Genomic DNA, 21,555 nt, shown 5'->3' on the forward strand with positions numbered 1-21,555 from the left:
TATAAACTAAGAATCCTCGTGCTGCCAACATTGCTTTAGCAAATACAGAATCTTTCAAAAACACTTGAAATAGTGTGACTATGATTTTCACACAGTATTGCTCACAAGGCTTTAAGGTAGACACCGACAGAAACCCATATCTGAGTAGTAGAGAGTACTTGGGCAATGAACTTGAGAAATAATATTCCCTGTTTTATTTAATCATTGTCTCTACAGATCCCTAAGCTCTATTGTGTGAGCAAGAAATGTTTTATGCTAAAACCTTTTATAATTTCTTAGTTTAAATATTACTTTGTATGAAATGGAAGAAAATTTTTAGATCAGTCTTTCATACAGACAATTTAGTAACCCTTCTGTCATTATTTTTATAAAATTGCATTACCAGTACATACGTATATTATTCATTACACCAATGAAATGGCATAATTAGTCATGAGTATTTAAGTTTTTCTATTATATTATAACTTTTATATGTAATGTATATTTTTTGAATGTAATATCAAAGTCTTGACATTGAAGGGAAAAACAATGCTTACTAATAAGAAACTGCGTTCTTTAGACTTGTCTCTACATTTATGAGATACACTCTTAGTGTACCTGAATAGAGCCAACATCTGAAGGATATTATGAGCAAAAAATAATCACTTATCTTGCTGAAGTTTATTTTTAACCTGAAGTTACATAAGTTTATGATTCCAATAAACTCAGCACTGTAGACTAAAGGTGTAAAAGCCATTAGAATTGTAGTAGAACTACAAACTCAATTTAATAGCAAATACTATCTATCATTCATACTCCTGACTATCTTTGGCATCACACTTATTAAAATTTTCTGAAAAACTATGCGAAACTTTCAAAAAAAGAAAAAGCGACTGTAAACAGATTATTCAGTTACACGTAGACTGACAATCCACTTTTGTAAATCCTGCATATCTTGCTATGTATTGAAACCATTCATATTTGGAAGCACTCTTAACTGTTTGATATTAACTCATGCAGATCTTTTTATTAAAAATGTAGGTTTTGATTTTGAGGTCAAGAATTCCCAATATGAGCTGGATTGGGCCTGTTACCTGAAATTTCACTGTTTCAGCAAAGGCAAAATATTTGACAGAGAACAATATGTTCGGGTAAATACTGCAAGGAAAATGTTTTCAAAGTCATGTACACGCTTCCCAGTCAGGGTGCAAGGGAAACAGAGAGACAAAGAGGAAAGGAAAGAAGAAAAATACATTCTAAAAGATGAAAGATATCACAAAGAGGAAAAATAACTCTTAAATCCATTTTATCCATAAATAGGTAGTGAAAGGTATAATTATTCTTAAATTGTACACAGCTGTAACAAAACTTTCTTGTTTTAATTTTAGTGAAATTTGCACGGTATTACACCAGTTTCTTTTTATTCATGTCCTAATTAATATTTTGGTGGGCTACAGAGATCTCAACCTGGTGAAGGCCAGATAAAGTTGGTATTTTTCAGAGCTTCAGATTAGAAAGAGCCAACCACAGTTTGTGACCTAAGATATGTAAGATTATGTCTCATTATTACTGACAGTGAATCAATTTATTGGTAATTATTATTTGACTTATTATATTTTTTTATATGAGACACATCTAGCTCACTCACTACTTAGTAAATTATCACTGCAGAAGGATTTGCCTTAATAAAGTGAGAAAAAAATGTAACATAAATATTCCATCAGAGAAAAATATATGTTATTTGCAAATTCACTTCGAGTTTTGACAGGAATTATGTGGAGTTATTCAACAACAAGAACAAATTACTAAGCATTTATTTGAAAATATTGCAGTATGCTGTAGTGGGACCACATTTTGTCTTTTTATAGTAGATGTTACTATTCACAAGACAAATACCAGAAAATAGATTGGAGGTTAGTCAGACAAAGATGTGTTCTGTACAACTAAGAATTTTTTGGCAGCCACAATTACTGTCAGTCCGCCTTCTACAGCAAAGATCTTCTTGTGATTCATTGTCCATTTATCCTTCCTTGGAGGTATCTAATAAATAATTCTGTTACACCATTCCCATTGCTACAAACTGTCATTCTGCAGAGCTACAGACTGCCAATCTAACATGATCAGCATTCATTTAGCAATCCCAGACAAATACCTTCTTCCACCACCTTGGTAATGACACCTACTACTTTTGCAATGGGCTTATTTCCTTAGATTGCCAGATGTAAATTTAGAAACCTGTATCTCACCTTGAAAACAAAATCTCATTAAAATTATTCTTTAAATTTAATTTAATTTTTCTGTGATTTTTCATTTACTCATAGAAAGTGAATACTTATGCAAGATAACCCACCTACTGAGATTAAATAAATGCATAGGTGGTTTTAAATGATTTTTTTAAAGTTATTTTAATCATCAGTAAAAGTCATAGGAAAGGATGAAAATTCAGCACTAAGCCATCACAGTTCTTAAAGGGCAAATAAACATAGATATGTAACAGGCCCATGAGAAGGAATCAGAGGTGTGGTTAGAGAATCAGTTGTAATTGCAGTTGAGCTGAATCATGAGAATATTTTCCTAGGCTTTTATTGTTGCTCTCTTCGTACAACAGAAGAAAAATCTATTGCTTTGCCAGACAAAACATATATACACGTACATTCTCTTTGACATATCTGTATAACTGATTGATCAGGATAGTTTGCATATATATTTTAATAACGTGGCTTGGTTAAGTTCAAAAGATAAGCATTTTTATAGAAAAAGTCAGGGAGAAACTACATGGGCACTGGTACTGAGAGGTGATCATATATGGATAAAAGACAGCCACAAACACCTGAGAGTATATGGGGATTGTAACCTTAATGCAGTTTGGCTGTAAGCACTCCAAAACAGCATAACTGATCAAATATCAACATGCAACTCTACCAGAACATTTCATCAGAAGCAGGGTCCTTTTATCCACCTATAACGTGAGGCAGATAAAGGTCTAACTGGCTATAAAACATATGCGTTTTTTTTTTTTTTTTTAGCAGACTTTTTAAGAAACCTGTAAATTTTGGACTAATTCAGATTTTAGCATGAATTTAGCACAAAAATATATTTCTTTTTGCCATAGTAGAGATTTATACTTGAATCTGATATGCATGTCTTCAGCCCAGGGCTCTGATTTGGATATTTATCAGCTACTATAAAGAAGTAACCATAAGAACTGTTTGAATTAAAACATGAACCTAAGATACCTTTAATGTTCCATGTTAGTGACCATCTGTAGCCATTAACCAAAGATTTATTTGGTTAGAATCAGCAAATCTACATTGTTAGTTCAATGAGCTACATTGAGACATATTGGATAAGATGCTGCATCTGAAAATGTTGACTTTCTTCTTGGTTTTCTTCATCAGTAAAGTATTAATAGAAAATATTTATTGTAGAAGAACACAAGATATTTATTGATATCACTGAAGTGCTTTGGTAATAAAATACACAACAGACAATGCTATCTAGGGAATATGTTTTATCAATGATAATATGCAGTCGTTCTACATTGTAATTATTTTTTATTCCATTTTAAATCATTGATTGTTTTCTGCCTATTGTGAACAAATAAATTTTATTTTATTAAATTACTGTCAAACTTCAAAATTATCTCAAACTTTTCTCTTCTTGGCAAGTCTCTAGTCCATGATGATTTTAGCATGATCATTTTGGTGATGATGACTTTAGCCTTTACGTGTATCTACTTTGCAGTATATTTCTTACAAGAAGAGCATGTTCACAAACAATACTGAAATTCTGTCATTTAGTGGAAGTGGTTGAACATGCAAATTTTCAAGACTACCAACATGGTAGTGCTACATTTAGTACTTACTAGACCTGTAAAATTCTCAGTACAGATTTGGCACTGTATTAGAGAAGATAGAAATGGTAGTTAAAGATTAGTGAGGAAATGGCAGGAACTTTTCAAAGATTGAGCTTTTATTCAGTAGTGATTATTCCTTCAAATCAGTTTAAGTATAATAGTTTCTAACCAAAACAAAGTAAATTTTCTTGTTTTTAAGCAGAAAATTAAATTCAGATTTAGTTAAGCCACGATATCTTGTTTGTAGATTCAAGCACTGTAAGCTCTTTATTTTCTATTCCTGTGTCACCAGTGAGTGATATCAGTCAAATCATTCCCGAGTCTCTGACCTCATTTTAATTGACAGAGTGCAACATGCTCTTTCCTGCTGACATACCAGTAGCATTATGAGTAACATCTGCATTTTTGCAGCTCACAATCTTACTGCATTACTAATATTATGAGTCACCCAGTATGATACTATTTACAGTGCTGTCCATTGTCTAGGAGTGATGTAAAGTGAGAGACTATTAGAGAAGTTTAGAAAAAAAACCACATAACAACATTAGCATATATCAACAAAACAAAGCAAGGAGGAAATATAAGTCTTCTTTAATTTATTAACATGGATGAAAATTGTTCTTGATATGTAAACATTCTTTCTTACCATATCACAATAAGATACTCCTTATATCAGAAAGAAGTTCCTAAGTATAATTTCAAAGGCAGGAGTTCAAAAGGAGCTAAGTGTATTTCTGAACTGTGTATAAAACAAAATCCTCTTTAAGTGAGAAATAGCTCTGTAGTTCTTGTGAAAAAAAACTTCCATACTGTGATATTGGTGGAGTGAGTTCAACCAGCAGCTCTGTGCTCAGTGAGTTCTTGTACTCTACAATTTCTGCAGTGCAGCTCAGTGGCACAACTGAGGTGAATGCATGGGATGAGTCATTTTTAACATTTGCTATCCAGCTTTTCACCTAGCACTGCTTCCTTAGTGCAATCTTCAATTTGGCTTCTGAAGCTGCCAAGTAATGACACTTCATATGACTATCTGATGAGAAGTATATCTTATTCTGGAAGAAGTGATGCTGACTTCTTTTGTCAGTATTCTCTGAGCATCCTCCTCAGTAATGTTTCTCTGAAAGCACCTGTTAAACATTGGAACAGAAGGTTTTGGCATCATCCATTTTCTCTTTCATGTCTGGACTACTTATCCTGATGTAAACTATGTGGTGCAGTCCGGAAGCAAATTAAAAAACAAACAAACAAACAAAGTTTTTCTGACCCACTTAGATACAGACCAAAGAAAACTTTGCAAAATAGTACAGCTTTTCCAAAACTTTTTTTCTCTTTTGTAGTTCACAGCTCATCCATTTCTTAGGGAAGGTGAATATACAAAGTATGCTCTGAAAGTAATGCCTCCTGTTTTATTATATTGGCCCACAACATCAGAGGTGGATGTTGGAGGTATGGCAGTAGAGGTTGAACCTTTCCATCAATATTTTGTTACATTTTGTTGCGTGACAGATGGCAGCAGAAGGGCAGTCTGAAAAATTAGCTTCTGACATGGAAGTGCATTATGAAGCAAAGGTGTGTCACTGAATTCCTCCATGAAGAATAAGTTGCACCTGCTGACATTTATCGATGTTTGCTGAACATTTATGGAGACCAAACAGTGGATGTGAGCACAGTGAAACAGTGGGTGCTGCTTTTCAGCAGTGGCAACAGTGACAGCGGGTCACATTTGCTGGTGCAGCGTGCATGTTATGAGCATAGCATGCAGGATCTTGTTCATTGGTTACGAAAACGCATAGCAAATGGTGGTGACTATGTTGAAAAATAGTGTTTTGTAGCTAAGAATTTCCTCTATCAAACAGTGTTATTGCGTAATTTGTATCTGCTGTTGTTTCCATGGAAACAAATACGAGGCATTACTTTCAGAGCCACCAAGGTATTTTCTTTTGTTATCACCTAACCATTATTTTCTACCATATGTGAGTTTTTTCTTAATTAGAGCATCATTAATGTTCATCTCAAAAACTGATTTTAATGACTGAATGTTACTTCGCACCTCCTAATGTCACTGACAAGCTAGAACAGGGAATGCCCTCTCTCTCTACTTTCCATGTCAGTTTAGTACTAAAATAAATCTAATTGAAAGTGGTGATGCATCATTAATATGTTTCTCTCTATTCAGAGCTCTGGATTTGAAGTTCAAATTTGATTTTTATGCTGCATATGATTTTTAAATAATTTTCCTCCCCTTTCATCTTTTCTTGGTTTGTGGCGGTAAAAATAGATACATCTGGTCTAAAATAATTCTACCACACAGCATTTGCAGAGAAAGTGTGACATGAAATGCATCAAATTTACTATTGTATACAATGTATTTACATTCTCTTGTCATTTTCTCTTTTTTTCTCATAACAGTTCTGATATATGAGGATGAGAAAATACACATAATTACAAAAGTTTTCTACAGAGACTGAGGAAAACACTGGTATTCAAGAAAAATAGTTGAACTGTTGCATAGAGAAGGGAAGACCAGTTGAATCTCTATGCACTTCAAAATTGCTTTATTAAACAAGAAAAAATAATTTGGCAGCATTTTCTACGTGCTGAAAATACCAAGTCGTATGTATGAAAATACAAAGTTACTTCATCCATTGTCAGATGCATTTATCTTTAACAATAGGTAAATATTTAAACTCAAAAATCTATGAGATATCTGAAAACATTGCATATTCACTGAAAAAGAAAAATAACATTTTTACATTTATTAATTTCCCTTCATTCAGATGAGGCAATAATATCTATTTGCATGTTACTAGTCCCTCTGAAACTCAAGATCTTAGCATGTAATATTCAATCAAAATCAGAGCTCTGGTGTGACAGAGATTGAGCAGATGTACGGAAATGGGAAAACCATTCCCCAGAGTGTCATTAACTGAAATTAAAGACATTTAATAAATAATTAAGTGAAATTAAAGAAATATGAATTGGCTACAGCCACCACTCAAAGGTGTAGCCTATGCAATGGCTCTGGCATCCTGGAAAAACAGAGCCACTGTCTTGCAGTTGGTGGTTCAAACCATGGGGAGTTGGGCTCTGCAAGACAGCTCAGATTTAGGATCTCTTGATGGGGGAAAAAGCTAAAATACAGTCCAATCCTACTGTTTCTTACATGTCCTAACATTTCTACTAGATAAATATTCAATCTATTGCAATTTTTTCCTATGTTTTTCTATCAGGGACAAAGCCTGAAGTTCATCATATGAGTTCAGATCATTATCAGCTTTAATGCAATAATCGAGGTAGTAGAAGCCAGTAAACTTTACAATAGGAAAGAAGAAGAGAAACATGCAGCGAAATAAGGTTAGGACTAGGAAGTGGGACTGGGGCGGGTTGTTGATGGAGCGGGCGTTTTTTCTTCTATACCTTCAGTGGCAGGGAAAGATATTGAGAGGATCAAAAAAAAACCCACCTCATAAATAAATGGCTTAGAAGTTGGTGCAAACACAGGAATTTTATGGTTTTTTTTTTGTTTGTTTTTGTTTTTGTTTTTGTTTGACCACAGGGAAATTTACTCGGCACCTGGCATGATGGCTGCAAATGGAAGTAGTCTGTCTCCAAGGGGTAAGAGGATCTTAGCCAAGGAAGTGGTGGGACTCACTGAAAGGTCTTTAAACTAGGTATGAAGTGGGAAGGGGACAAAACGAGGGCCACTGAGGTTGAGCAGGTCGTTCAAGGGCTCATACCAAACTTGATGGGTGAAGAGGGTGGCGTACAAAGGGATGGACTAGGGCAGGGGGATGCTTGGGATGCTGCTGTTCTAGAACATCCTAGATCCTCTATAAAGGCGGTGAGATGGATAGCCCAGCTGAAGTGCCTTTATGCCAATGTACACAGCCTGGGAAATAAGCAGGATGAGATGGAAACCGTGATGCACTTGGAAAGTTATGACCTTGTTGCTATCACAGAAACATGGTAGAATGACTCCCATAACTAGAATACCACCATTGAGGGATATTGGCTCATTAGAAGGGATAGGCAAGGTAGGAAGGTGGGGGAGTTGCCCTCTATGTCAAAGAGAGACTGTGAGGAGCTCCCTCTGAGAAACTGTCAGGAACAGGTTGAGAGCCTGTGAGTTAAAATTAGAGACAGGACTAATAAAGGCCAGCTGGTGATAGGGGTATACTACAGGCCACCTGATCAAGGGGAGACTGTTGATGAGGCTTTCTTGCTTCAGATGCGGGAGGCATCATGCTCACAGGCTCTCGTCCTGGTGGGGGACTTCAACTATCCAGATCTCTTACAGCAAGTTGTAAGAGGTCCAGGAGGTTCCTGGAATACATTGATGACAACTTTCTGGTTCAGGTATTGGAAGACCAACCAGAGGTGAAGCATTGCTGGACCTGCTGCTCATCAATGAGAAGTAGATCATTAAAGGCATTCAGATTGGAGGCAGCCTGGGCTGCAGTGACAATGCCCTGGTCGAGTTCGTGATCTCAATGAATGTGGGCCTGGCAAAGAGTGGGGTCAGGACTGTGAACTTTGGAAGAGCAAACTTCAAGCTGTTCAATGGACTGTTGGCCAAGATCCCCTGGGATGCTGTTCTTAAAGACAAAGATGTTGAGGAGAGCTGGCTATTCTTCAAGGATGCCTTTCTGAGAGCACAAGAGCTCTCCATCCCTCTGAATAAGAAAGCGGGCAAAGGAGGTAGGAAACTGGCATGGCTTGGCAAGGACCTGCTGGGCACACTGAGGGCAAAGAAGGGTGCATACAAGCTCTGGAAGCAAGGGTGTGTCACGTGGGAAGCACACAGGGATGCTGTATGGACTTGCAGACGTGGGATCAGGAAAGCCAAGGTGCAGGCAGAACTGAACTTGGCGAGAGATTTGAAAAACAATAGGAAGACATACAGGTACATTGGCCAGAAGAGACAGGTCAAAACAAGTGCACTTCCTTTGGTAAATGTAAAAGGAGAACTGGCTTCAACAGATGAAGAGAAGGCTGAGGTACTGAATGAATTCTTTGCCTTGGTCTTCACTGGTTGCCAGGATTCCAGTATTTCCCATGTCCCTGAGCCCTGCATCCCTAAACCTCTAAGTGGGGACCAGGGCAGTAAATCTCCCTCCCACTGTAAGGGCAGAGCAAGTCCAAGACCACCTCATGAGACTGAATGTGTACAAGTACTTGGGGCCAGATGGTGTGCATCCCAGGGTTCTGAAGAAGCTGGCTGAGGTGGTTGCTGAGCTGCTCTCCATCATATTTGAAAAGTCGTGGCTGTCAGGTGAGGCCCCAGATGACTGGAGGAAGGGTCACGTCACTCCCATTTACAGGAAAGGAAGCAAGGAGGACCCGGGGAACTACAGGCCGGTGAGTCTCACCTCTGTACCTGGGAAGATCATGGAACAGATCCTCCTGGATGACATGCTTGATCACATGAGGAACAAGCGTGTGATCCAAGACAGCCAGCATGATCTCACCAAGAGAAGGTCATGCTTAACCAGTCTGGTAGTCTTCTATGATGGAGTGATGGCATTGGTGGCCAATGTCATTTACCTGGATTTGAGCAAGGCCTTTGACGTGGTCCCCCACCACATCCTTATCTTCAAATTGGAGGGACGTGGATTTGATGGGTGGACCACTCGATGGATAAGAAATTGGTTGAAAGGTCACAGACAGAGGGTGGTGATTAGTGGTTCTATGTCCAGGTGGAGGCTGGTAATAAGTGACGTCCTCCAAGAGTCTGTTTTGGGACTGGTGCACTTTAACATCTTTATCAATGACATCAATGATGGAGTCAAGTGCATCCTCAGAAAGTTTGCTGATGACACCAAGCTGTGTGCTGTGGTTGACACGGTGGAAGGAAGGGATGCCGTTCAGAGGGACCTTAACAGACTTGAAAGATGGACCTGAGTGAACCTGATGAGGTTCAACACGGCAAAGTGCAAGGTTTTGCAGTTGGGCTAGAGGAATCCCAGGCATCTATACAAACTGGAAGGAGTGATCCTTGGAAGCAGCCCTGCAAAGAAGGACCTGGGAGTCCTGGTGGATGAAAAACTTAACGTGAGCCGGCAATGTGCTCTTGCAGCTCAGAAAGCAAATGGTATCCTGGGCTCCATCAGAAGAGGGATGGCCAGCAGGGACAGTGAGGTGATTGTCCCCCTCTACTCTGCTCTTGTGAGGCCCCATCTGGAATACTGCATCCAAGTGTGGAGCCCCAGTAGAAGAAAGACAGAGAGCTGTTGGAGAGGGTCCAGAGGAGAGCCACGAAGATGATCAGGGACTGGAGCACCTCCCCTATGAGGACAGGCTGAGGAAGCTGGGTTTGTTCAGCCTGGAGAAAAGGCGGCTGCAGGGTGACCTCATTGCAGCATTTCAATACCTAAAGGGAGCCTACTAACAGGAGGGAAATCAACTCTTTGAAAGGGTAGATAACAGCAGGACAAGGGGAAATGGTTTTAAGTTGAGGAAGGGGAGATTTAGGTTGGATGCCGGGGGAAGTTCTTTACAGAGAGAGTGGTGAAGGGCTGGAACAGGCTGCCCAAAGAGATTGTGGATGCCCTGTCCCTGGAGGTCTTCAAGGCCAGATTGGATGGGGCCCTGGGCAACCTGGTCTAGTATTAAATTTGGAGGTTGGTGGCCTTGCCTGTGGCGGGGGGGGGGGTGGTGGAGATTCATGATCCTTGAGGTTCCTTCCAACCCAGGCCATCCTGTGATTCTGTGAAGTGGAGAAGAAAGGTATTTTCCTAATACATATGTATATAAAAAGAATAAAAGCAATATATATACATATATATATATTGCTTTTATTCTTTTTTTTTTCCTCATTACTTGAATAAGTAATTTAAGATACATGTTATTTGAAATGAAATGAAATTCCCTGGGTTGAAAATGTTTTGTGCTCAGCAGATACATTATACAGACTAGAAACAGTATAACAACAGTGGTTGCAATATCCATAAGGGGTGCTCTTCAATATTAAATTAAAATGCCAGCAGAGATTAGTCTCTCTTTCAGATTTTCATGTTGTCTGCGATGACTTGGTTTCAGTTTGGATCTGCAAAATTGCTTAAAAATCTCACATATACGCTTTTCATTTTAACACATATCACTTTCAAGTGATCGTATATTCCTTAAGAATTTACAGCTGCTTAGTTGAAGAAATTATTTTTTTTTAATTGTTTTACTCCACTATCACAAAAACATGAATTTATTCAAGAGAGCTAGTCTAAGAGAAGGAAAAACAAACAAACAAACAAGAAATAGAAAATCCTGTTAAGAAAAATAAGATAACTTAATGGAGAATTATACAAAAAGTTAAATTTTTAAGCCAACTTCAAATAATTATATATCAGAAGCAAATATTTATTTTTTATTACAAGGAAGTGTTAATTTTGAGGGGCACTTGAACAACCTTTTGAAGTTAATATAATTATTTTAAAATTTTGAATGTCATACTATGAGAAAATGTGAAGAACATCTCTAAAACCATATAATCCAATCTAAAAATGAAAAAAATAAGCATAGGAGGTTGCATTGCATGTGCAGAGAACTGACCTACATGAAATCTTAATTCCAATTGGTCTAATTCTTGACTAAGAAAGTTAAATTAATGAGATGCATTTCCCTGATGCTCAGAGTTATTCAAATCAAAGGATTAGAATTTACCACATCAAGCAAGACATTTAGGTAATTGGAATTTGCACAGTGAGACAGTACTTTGTGTTCAAACTTAGTTATCTTTGAGGGGACATTTTCAGGATTAATTGATAAATTCTGTACACTGCTGTATGGGAACTGCTGAATCACAGCCTGAACCTCTGATTGATCACCTGAGGTGAGCAATGAGTCAGCCATGGGAGCACAGGTGAAGGCAATTCACCTGTGCTGCTGGAAGGGGTGGAGCCTGGCTCTACCTCTCCTAGACCCATTTAAGAGCTGACTTTCCAGTGGGAAAGGATCTCTTCTGGAGATTCCTCCTTTGGAGTTTCACGGTGAGCCCAGGATGTTGGTAAGCTTTCTATTTATTCTCTTTTTGTTATTATAATCTGCTTTGCCAAACTCTTTTGTTTATTTCATAATTATAACATCTTTATATTTGTTGATAATACAGCTGCTTAGTAATATCTTTGTGACGAGATGCATTAGTTAGTGCTATTTTGCACTAAATAAATGTCCCTCTTCTCTGAGCTGGTGAGACCTCACCTGAAGTACTGCATCATAATATGGAGTCCTCAGCACAAGAGAGATGTGGACATGCTGGAGAATGCCCAGAGGAGGACAACAAAAATGATTCAAAGGATGGAACATCTCTCCTATGTGGACAGGCTGAGAGCTGAAACTGTTCAGTCTGTAGAAGAGAAGGCTCTAGAGAGATCTGATAGTGACCTTTCACTACCTAAAGGGGGACTGTAAGAAAGAAGGGGACAGAGTCTTTGGCAGAATCTATTGTGATAGGACAAGAAGAAATAGTTTCAAACTTGAAGAGGGGAGTTTTAGGTTGGATATAAAGAAAAAGTCTTTTACAGTAAGAGCAGTGAAGCACTGGAACGTGTTGCCCAGAGATGTGGTGGATGCCCCATCCCTTGAGACATTCAAGATCAGGATGGACTAGGTTCTGAGCAACCTGATCTAGCTGTAGGTTTCCTTGTTCACTGCAGGGGAGTTGGACTTGATCTTTAAAGGTCTGAATGATTCTATGATTCTAGAGTAAAACTTATCTGTTATAACACAAATGTAATTTTAGAGTCTTGACTGACCTGTAGATAATAAGAGATTTGTATGAGATAAGAGTTGCATGAATAATAACAGATTTTTCCCTCTCATAATTGCACTAATGGTGGAACCGTCACTGATTCCCTTTAAAAAGACCTATCTTTTCCTCTAGTTGTGAGCCCCCAGCCACTGTAAAAAAGGTTAGAATAAGGGAAGGGAAAGTTGGTGATGCATATCTCAGGCCACTCACATATGACTGTTAGGAAGCCATGTACTGAAAACTAAAGAAAATGGTACAGATTACCTTATGAGTTTTTAAACATAACCAGAAAACCTAAAGTTTCGTATGCTGTAGTCAATTTTAAGATGAGTGTTTGTTATACTGTTTCACTGGAAAACATGCCATAAAAAGATATATATCAAGAGCATACATGTTGTTGTGCCTGATTCTTAACTCTCAATAGTCAATGTTAAAAGTGACCCACAGTCACCTGTAACAAGCTTTGGCTGATTTTTAAAGTTGTCCCACACAAAAGCAGATAACATTTGTAGGAATCAGTTTGTAGAAAGCAATCTACACTTTGTAGCCATAATGGATGGCAAGATTTCCATGGAAAGCAGTCTGGTATTCGGAAAACTAGAAAGCAAAACCTAAACATTTTTGAGAAGTGACCTAATGCTCTGTTAGAGACACATTTTCTGCAAACAGCATGTGACGTACCCCGAACCCAGAGTACTATGAAATAAATAGGTAAAAAATTCAAAGGGTATGAGAAAGGAAACATTATCTTTGCTTTAGATATTAGGAAACGAAGTATATAAGTGCAATATCAAGCAATCTGCTTAAGCTCAAGCAAAAATGTTCTGCTAAAGATGAACACTGAGTATAGATTTCATATCCCTGGTCAAATTCTTAAAACATAAAGCCAAACTAACTTGTAAAATCCTTGATCACAGTAAAGTAATTAAAATAATTGTTTGATTGCATTTGTTGCTCTACACTTGTCTCAGAGGCAAAAGATCTCAAAAATTGGTAGGCTTTTCCATCATACAAGACCACATTATTAATGTTTATTATCATTGTAAAAAATAAAATGCTATGAGAAACAAAAGCATTCAGGGATCTGTGAGTTTGTTTTTAGCTGAGGTTGTGTGCATTAAAGGCTTAGAGAAACCTTGAGTTTTGCTCCACAGGTGAATTGTGGTAGTAATCAATGTAACTAGATATGGAAGCAGTGTTCTGCAGGGAATTCTGTTGCGTTAATAATAATGAAGTCTTTTTAATTAGTATCTAATATGAAACAAACAAGAGAGATATGAGATCTCAGTCTGATTTTCTAAGTGTAAATACCTTTGGCAATTTATTTATAACATCTGATTAACCAATCACACTTTTTCATTTACTTAAACAAGGCTATCTTTGTTCTTGCTTAATTCTTTGTTTTAAAACTATAACAGAGATCTGAACAAAACTATTTATTTAATTTGTTTATTATCAAAACCTGTTGTGATACAAACAAAAGAAACAGCACTGAAGTTCTTTAATCTAGCCCAGGAAGCTATTAATTCTAATAATAGCCCTGGAGTTGTATAATGTGGGAATAATTCTTTTTTGTGCCACAGCTATAGGACAGCTAATGCAAAGATGCGGAAATATCTTTCAGACTTGGGAAGACATTAATCACGTTTGTGTTTTGCAAAAAATCCTGCCTTGTATTTCTGTTCATCATCTGCTATTTCTACATAGCCATAACTGTTTCGATAGTAAGAGAGGTAGAATAATGAACTTCTACAGTTTGCGGTAGAAAAATCACTTTAAAATGTTAAAAAAAAAAATAAAAAAAAAATTCTAAGTCTAACTTTTCCCTTTTTTAAGAGGAATAAAATGGTATTGGATGAATGTAAGTTTTCCAATGACATGGTGAAATACAAAATGAATTCTCTGTTTAATACAAGTCTACTCAGCACCGGAGTAGATATACCTCTGAATTCCTTTGAAATTGACAGCAAACAGATTGAGTCAGATACAACACAAAATGAATTAATTTATTGTCTAGATGGTCGACATACTTTGTGAGATGAAAAGCATCTGGTAAGCAGCACTGAAAAGTCAAAATGTTGGTTGGTGTTTCAGGGATCATGCTCTTATGATAGAAATTTTGCTCTCATTTCTTCACAGTGCAGCCTGGACAGTGTCTTCAGTCATTTGTGGTAAGGCTGGTCTTGCTTCTACCACCCAGTTATCCTAAACACAGAATGGTTTTTTAGTCATATACTAATGAAGAAACAGCAGAATTCAGGAAGAAAGAAACATTCTCTGGGCGCTATATTCCACAGCGATGCGAGATAGTACGAAATATTCTGAGACTGTTAATATGAAAGAGGACAATAGCCAGGTGGTGAATGTTGTTTCCCTGTAATTACAGACATAAGCAACCCGTGATGTTCCAGGGCAGGAAAACATTTTCTGTGGTATATGTGTACTTGTTAGCAAGTAAACATTAACCCAGTTTAATGAGTCTTACTTGAAGCTGTTGCTAGAAGCTCCATGCTGTTATCCATATGCCAGATGTCTCCCATTAAAAGTGTTCATTGTGAACTTACTGTTTCAGGAACCTTTGGGATTTAATTGTTTTCTTGTCTATAAGGCACCACTTGGCCACACTACAGAATTTTTCTGAAACAGGCAAAAGAGAAAAAGCAACTAAGGATGAAGTTTTAGTGTGAGCTTCACAAATGTGCATTCAGAGGAATTCCATTGGCTTTGCTAGGCTTATCTTGGCTAAAAACAGAATTTTATTAGCAGTTTTAACACGCACTGCTGTTATACACCCAAACCAAGATCTATCTTTAGAACACTTTCCTGTCAGTGAAATAACTGCTTGATCCTAGTCAGGAAAATTGGCTCCAAGTTAGTGGTTTTTGGGGACCAGGTTTTTACTTCTGGTCTATAATAATCATTAATGTCATTTTAGCTTGCAAAGAAGTAAAACTTCATACCTTCTAGCTGTTAATGTTTGGAAATTACATTTTTAGCTGTCAGGTCACATTTTCTTATTATTTCTCTGTTTTAAATTTCATATTATTATTACTATGTCATAAATAAGGATTTTCTTTTTAGCTGTGTATACCCTTTTATTCTTTTATCTTTCCTTCTCTAATCATCATCTAACATAGCTACACATATTTACTTTTGTAATCCTTCCTAATCAGTCAACACTTCTGTCTCATTAGAATACATGTGTTCAAAGATCTCATACAATTGTTCTTTGAACTTACTGCATAGTTAAAATGCATGTGCCACTAAAGGACAGCAAAAGTTAACTCTGGTGAAACCATTTCCTGAAGTGAAATATATTGTCATTCTTTTCTGCCTTCTATTGACATAATTTCTTAGTTTTCTATTTGAATTGTGATTTAGTTGTTTGGGGTTGGTTTTTTTTTCTTCAGAGTTGTTTCCATGTTGCCTTACTTTTAATCTAATTTGTTTGATTAATGAATTTGATACATACACCTGCACTTAGAAAATTATACACTTGAAACCAAAGTAGCTTTTGACTCCCATTCATCAGTTCTCACCCCTTCTTACTGAAGAGAGGCTCTGAAATTTAACTTTTATGCTTCAGATCTTGAAAATTTTGATGGTTTAGGGGACATTCAGGTTGGATATTAGGAAAGACTCCTCCAAAAGTCTGGTTGGGCATTGGAACAGGCTGCCCAGGGAGGTGGTGGAGTCACTTGCTCAAGATGCATGTAGATGTGGTATTTGGGGTCATGGTTTAGTGGGCAATACTGATGGTAGGTGGATGGTTGAACTAGATGATCTTGGAGGTCGTCTTTGCAACTTTAATGAAGTATAATACTCATTTAAGTGTTAGTTAAGAGTGGTTTCTCCTTAACTTATACACGTATGTGTGCATATTACCAAAATAGTTGAACAGAGATTTCAAGTTTAATTCAGTAAGGGAACTTGAGATGCAGTATGAATTTGTAATACAGTAACCTATTTCACCAATAAAGCCTTGTGTACTGTTTGCATATTTCACCTTATACATTTATTGACATTATGTAAGTGATTCTAGGAACATGGATTGATAGCTCAAACTCTTACTTTGCAGGAAACTTTCTTGTAACACATGAACAAAATCTTATTTTTCTTTCTTGCTCCATGAAGCTGTGCAGAAAATGTTACAACAGGAATTGCCTTTCTCTTTTCATAGCTTGGAAAGCCAGATAAATGAATTTTATTATCTTACTTAGGAAAGCATTGAATTCAGCAAAACAACCCTTCTTGCATGATAAGAGCAAGTCCTTTAGCCTTAGCTCTAAAAAACTCTTTAAAGAGGAACAGTGTATAGAATAGTGCTATGTAACCGTATTTTAAATGTTGAATGACACTAAACTTCCTTCTTCAGAAATGGACTGATCCAGCCATCTCTGGTCTGGGCATCCACTGAATCTGAACTTAAGTATCTAAAGAAGTATACATGCAAAAGCACACCTAGAGTATTCGTTTTTAACATTGAAGTGTTACATAGATATCATTTAATGATGAACAATGTAAAATAATTTGACAACTGAAGAGATAAACTAGTTTCTTACTTGGTGCCTATGTGGTTATAGCCTATAACAGCGACTGAGATACAATGGCACTGAGATACAACAGGACAAAAAGAGATATAAAAAAAGAAATAAAATAAAATAGAAGTTTGTGTTTCCTCTGAAGGACTATATTCTCTGAGCCAATAAAAGCACTAAGGATGTTATAGATTACAAATCATTTTTCTTCACAGAAAGCTATCTTCAAGTTAAAAACCACTCTCTGTTGCAGAATGACCTTTGCAAACAGATTTTTCTTGTTCAGTGCTGTAGGAGAGCGAGCACGTTATTTAGAAATAAAATACTCAGGATGGGACAGTATTTATCACATGTCTGCAGAGCGCAGGCTGCTATTTGATTGCATTTTGTGTTTTCTACCATAACTACTGAGCACTAACTGTTCCTTACATTCAGCTACTAACTGATTATAGATAACTTTTCAGTTAAAGCAGCGTTTATGAATAACATTATCTGAGTGATAGAAAGCTAGACGTCTATTACTATTCTATGAATTTTGGTACTGGAAGTTCTACAGGGCAAATGTAAAGCAAACAGATGCAGAGTGATGGACAATATGAGAAACATTATGTCATTGTTAGCCAGCATCATAAACAATAGACTCTGTCCCTGAATCATGATCACAGGCAAGGTACTTACATTGTTTAATTAATATTACTCAAATGTAAGTTTAACACCAAAATAAATAATTGATTATATTGTCTAAACAAAGAAACAAACAGCTATTTATTGAATACCATGCAGTACTTTATGTCCAAAAGGATGATTGTGTAATCATCATCTTAAACTGGCCATTCTGTAAAGTTCACATTTATATACATTACAATACATTTTTTCCATTATTTTATATATAAATAATATATATAAATAATGTTTTCATATAAATACATATGAATTACGTATTTAAATTATTGCCATTATCCTGAACATTAACCAGTAAGAAAACCTCATTTTTTATTGTTAGTAAATAAATCCTTTTAAATGTTGTTTAATAATAATTGAGCATTACTTCTTACATTTAACAGTATCTTTTAACAATTATATTTAAAAGGAATAGTATTGTTTTCCTTTTACGGAGCTGGGTATTTGGTCAGGAATTGACAGATACTGCACTCACTTGAGAAATTGATTATTTTTCCTTCATGTAAAACAGATATATTTTTTATTATAACCTTCAAAATGTAGCATTTATAAAATGATATACATTTCAGCCTGATGCATCTGCACTTGAAATGAGGTGATCTGAATTGTGTGAGAGCCAAGACCAAGATATGTAAATTTATACATTTAAAAGCATAATACTTTGGTTTGTCTATATTTAAGACATGCTTGTGCTCTACAGTATTTTAATCAAGAGATCTCAGCTTTTCTAGACAGGCATTTGTTTACTTGTGGAATTATACGTAGATAAAAATATAACTTAAAAAAAAAAAAAATACCTCTACTACAGCCATACTTGAGATGTTTATCTCTTATCCACCAATATATCTGGTTCAAAGCAAAGTCTAACTTCCTTCAAATGTATTCTGGTCATGCAACACTTCTTTTCAGGGCTTCATACTGCTGCAGAACAAGTGCTTGTGTATACAAGACACAGGAAAAAGCTGTTTGAAGCTGTGGATTGATATAAAGTTTTCTCAAATGTACATAAAATGTACTAAATGTACAGACAAATCCCCTTTATATGAAATAAATGCTGTAAAAAGCATCTATTAATAATTCTGTTTTTAATGGATTTCTTTGGTGATGTTTGTCTTTTATCTTTGGATGTGCTTCTGCCTATTTTTAAATAATTTTTTAAATGATTTAGAATTTTGCTAAAGGAAAGATCTGCTTCACACGCAGATGTCAATGATCATATGCAACATTTTTTAATTCTTTAAATCAAGATAATGCTTTTTTTGCCTAATATACATTGGCATTTTAAAATAACCTTTTGAAGCAGAATTGGTACACTGCAATAATTGCAAATGAGAAAAATTCCCTTTATTCACTTAGAATCATAGAATCCTTAGAGTTGGAAGGGACCTTTAAATGTCATCTATTCCAACTCTCCTGCAGTGAACAGGAACATCCAATCAGGTTGCCCAGAACCTAGTGCATCCTGATCTTGAAAGTCTCCAGGGACAGGGCACCCACATCACTGGACAACCTGTTCCAGTGCCTCACCATCCTCACTTTAAAAGACTTTTTCCTTATATCCAATCTAAATCTATCCGCCTTAAGATTGAAATCATTTTCCCTTAGATCCTGCTGAAGAGTCTGTCCCCATCTTTCCTACAGTTCCCCTTTAGATACTGAAAGTCCACTATAAGGTCTCCCTGGAGCCTTCTCTTCTCCAGGTTTAACTTGCTGATAATGGGTCTCTTGTGATTTGACAAGGCATGCCTTCTTCACATGGCAGATCTGTGGGATGACAGCACAAAATATGGCTGCAATATTGTGCAATTATTGCCATGAAGGCTGAAATTACACTTGTATCCCATCTACTCTCTTTCCAGAACATTACCTAGGAACATAGAACAGGAGGTTCTATACCAGAGTTGCAGATCAGTCAAGGCAACAAACACTGAATTTTATCTCCCTTTTCTTCTATTTTCCAGCATGTATGGAAATATCAAAAAGCATCTGGAAGAAATCCTTAGTTCCCCAGTTCACCCCAGCACTCTGGGTTTCCAGTAACTCAACTAACATTATTTGGCTAGATTAAGTCTAAATGACTCACACAGAAAAATCATTTTTTGAGATAGACCAATTTCCCTAGCACCAAGGCAAGCAAAAACTATCAGTGAGTGCTCCCCAGATGATAGCCCTATAGCTGTCAGCTTCTTTATGTGCTGACATTTCACAAAGTTGCAGCAATTTTTTTTCAAATGTATTTAATTTGAAACTGCTTTAGTAGAACAAATCAATGAAGCTCTGGGATATTTTCTGCAGAAAGGTTCTGAGTTTGACCACCTGATTTCAAATGCTGTGACTCAAATCTCTGTGGAATACATGGGAAGTCTGATGTTACTCTTGGGTGTTTAATAGTGCAGGAAGGAACATGGTGACAAGCAGTAATCTGAAACTAGAGTGTGTTAAGCTCTGAAAAGACTTCTCCCCACACTGTACATTCTTTCATCTGTTCTCCTATTTCGATTGTATTTTCCAATTTCTAATTGTCTTGTCAAGTTTTTAGAATCTCTCAATCGCATCTGTTTTCTTTCTCATTAAAAAAAAAAAAAAATAGGGTAACATATTCACTACAGATATATACAGAAGAATAGTAACTGCATATATTATTACCAAAGCAGTGGCACAGTGCTCAGAAATGTATAGTTGCATGGGACACAGAAAGGATCTTTACATCACATAACAGAGCGCTCCCGTCACTACTCTGCCAGCCCAGCTTCCAACACATTGGCATGCCACAGTGCAGATCTGTTCTGAGAAACTACATCTGGCCCTGTAAGTACATCATGCAGTTCTCTGACAATCCACCCCTTAAGTGCTATTGCTCAGACGGTCCTATTAGGATTGTGCTGATACTCCTGATTCTTAAGCAGAAGCAGTTCAAGTTACTCCATTTTGCAGCACAGCTATGTCTATTACCCCTGCCTAAGACAACAGAAATGTAAGCAAACAAAAACCTTGTACTGATAAGGGGAAACTGGTAGGAAAAGTTCTTGTACTTCCATTGTACAAGAAAGACAGATATTGTGTCAGTCAGACTTTTTCTTTCTACAGATAGTCTTCTCTGTCATCAAGACTGTAGCACATTCAAGGGATATCTCTGCATCATCCACTGTGGTGGCATGGAGTTACCTGCCCAAGCTACCTCTAGTAGAAAACACATTATAGATATGCTAAAAGAGCAACGAGCTCATCTTCTTTAGCCATGCTGGTTAGCACTTTCTGCTAGCATCTCCAAACATGGCTGTCATATTTCAAATGTGTGGTTAATCAGTCAGAGCTGGGATATGCACCCTAGTTAATGCTATGTTTTCCTCTACAGTTAGAGGCACCAATGTTAGCAAAATTTCTCTGGTAAATGAAGATACATATGTGTAATAGCATAGATTGTCCCTACTATTCTATTGGTATAGTGAATAGAACCAGTAAACCAACAAAACTAAAAATCATTAAATCACTGAAACAAAATCCAAATGAAAAGTCAATGAATATCTGTTTTTGTTTATGAAAATTTCAGTTATTTTGAGTTTATTGAGGGTAAAATGTTGCCTCTTTAGCATAATATTTATGTCTTTTTCAATAGCCTCCCTAGTAGGACTGTAACTGCAAGAGTGTCAGTTCTGGCCTTTTACCTTTCTTGAACTGTCAAAATTTTAGGGAGAGAAAAATGTTAGCACTAATTTAGTTTGCCTGAGCAGACTTATAAACCATTAAAATATTTTGGA

The sequence above is a fragment of the Meleagris gallopavo genome, chromosome 4, assembly GCF_905368555.1.
Source record: "Meleagris gallopavo chromosome 4, MGAL_WU_HG_1.1, whole genome shotgun sequence".
Lineage (NCBI taxonomy): Eukaryota > Metazoa > Chordata > Aves > Galliformes > Phasianidae > Meleagris > Meleagris gallopavo.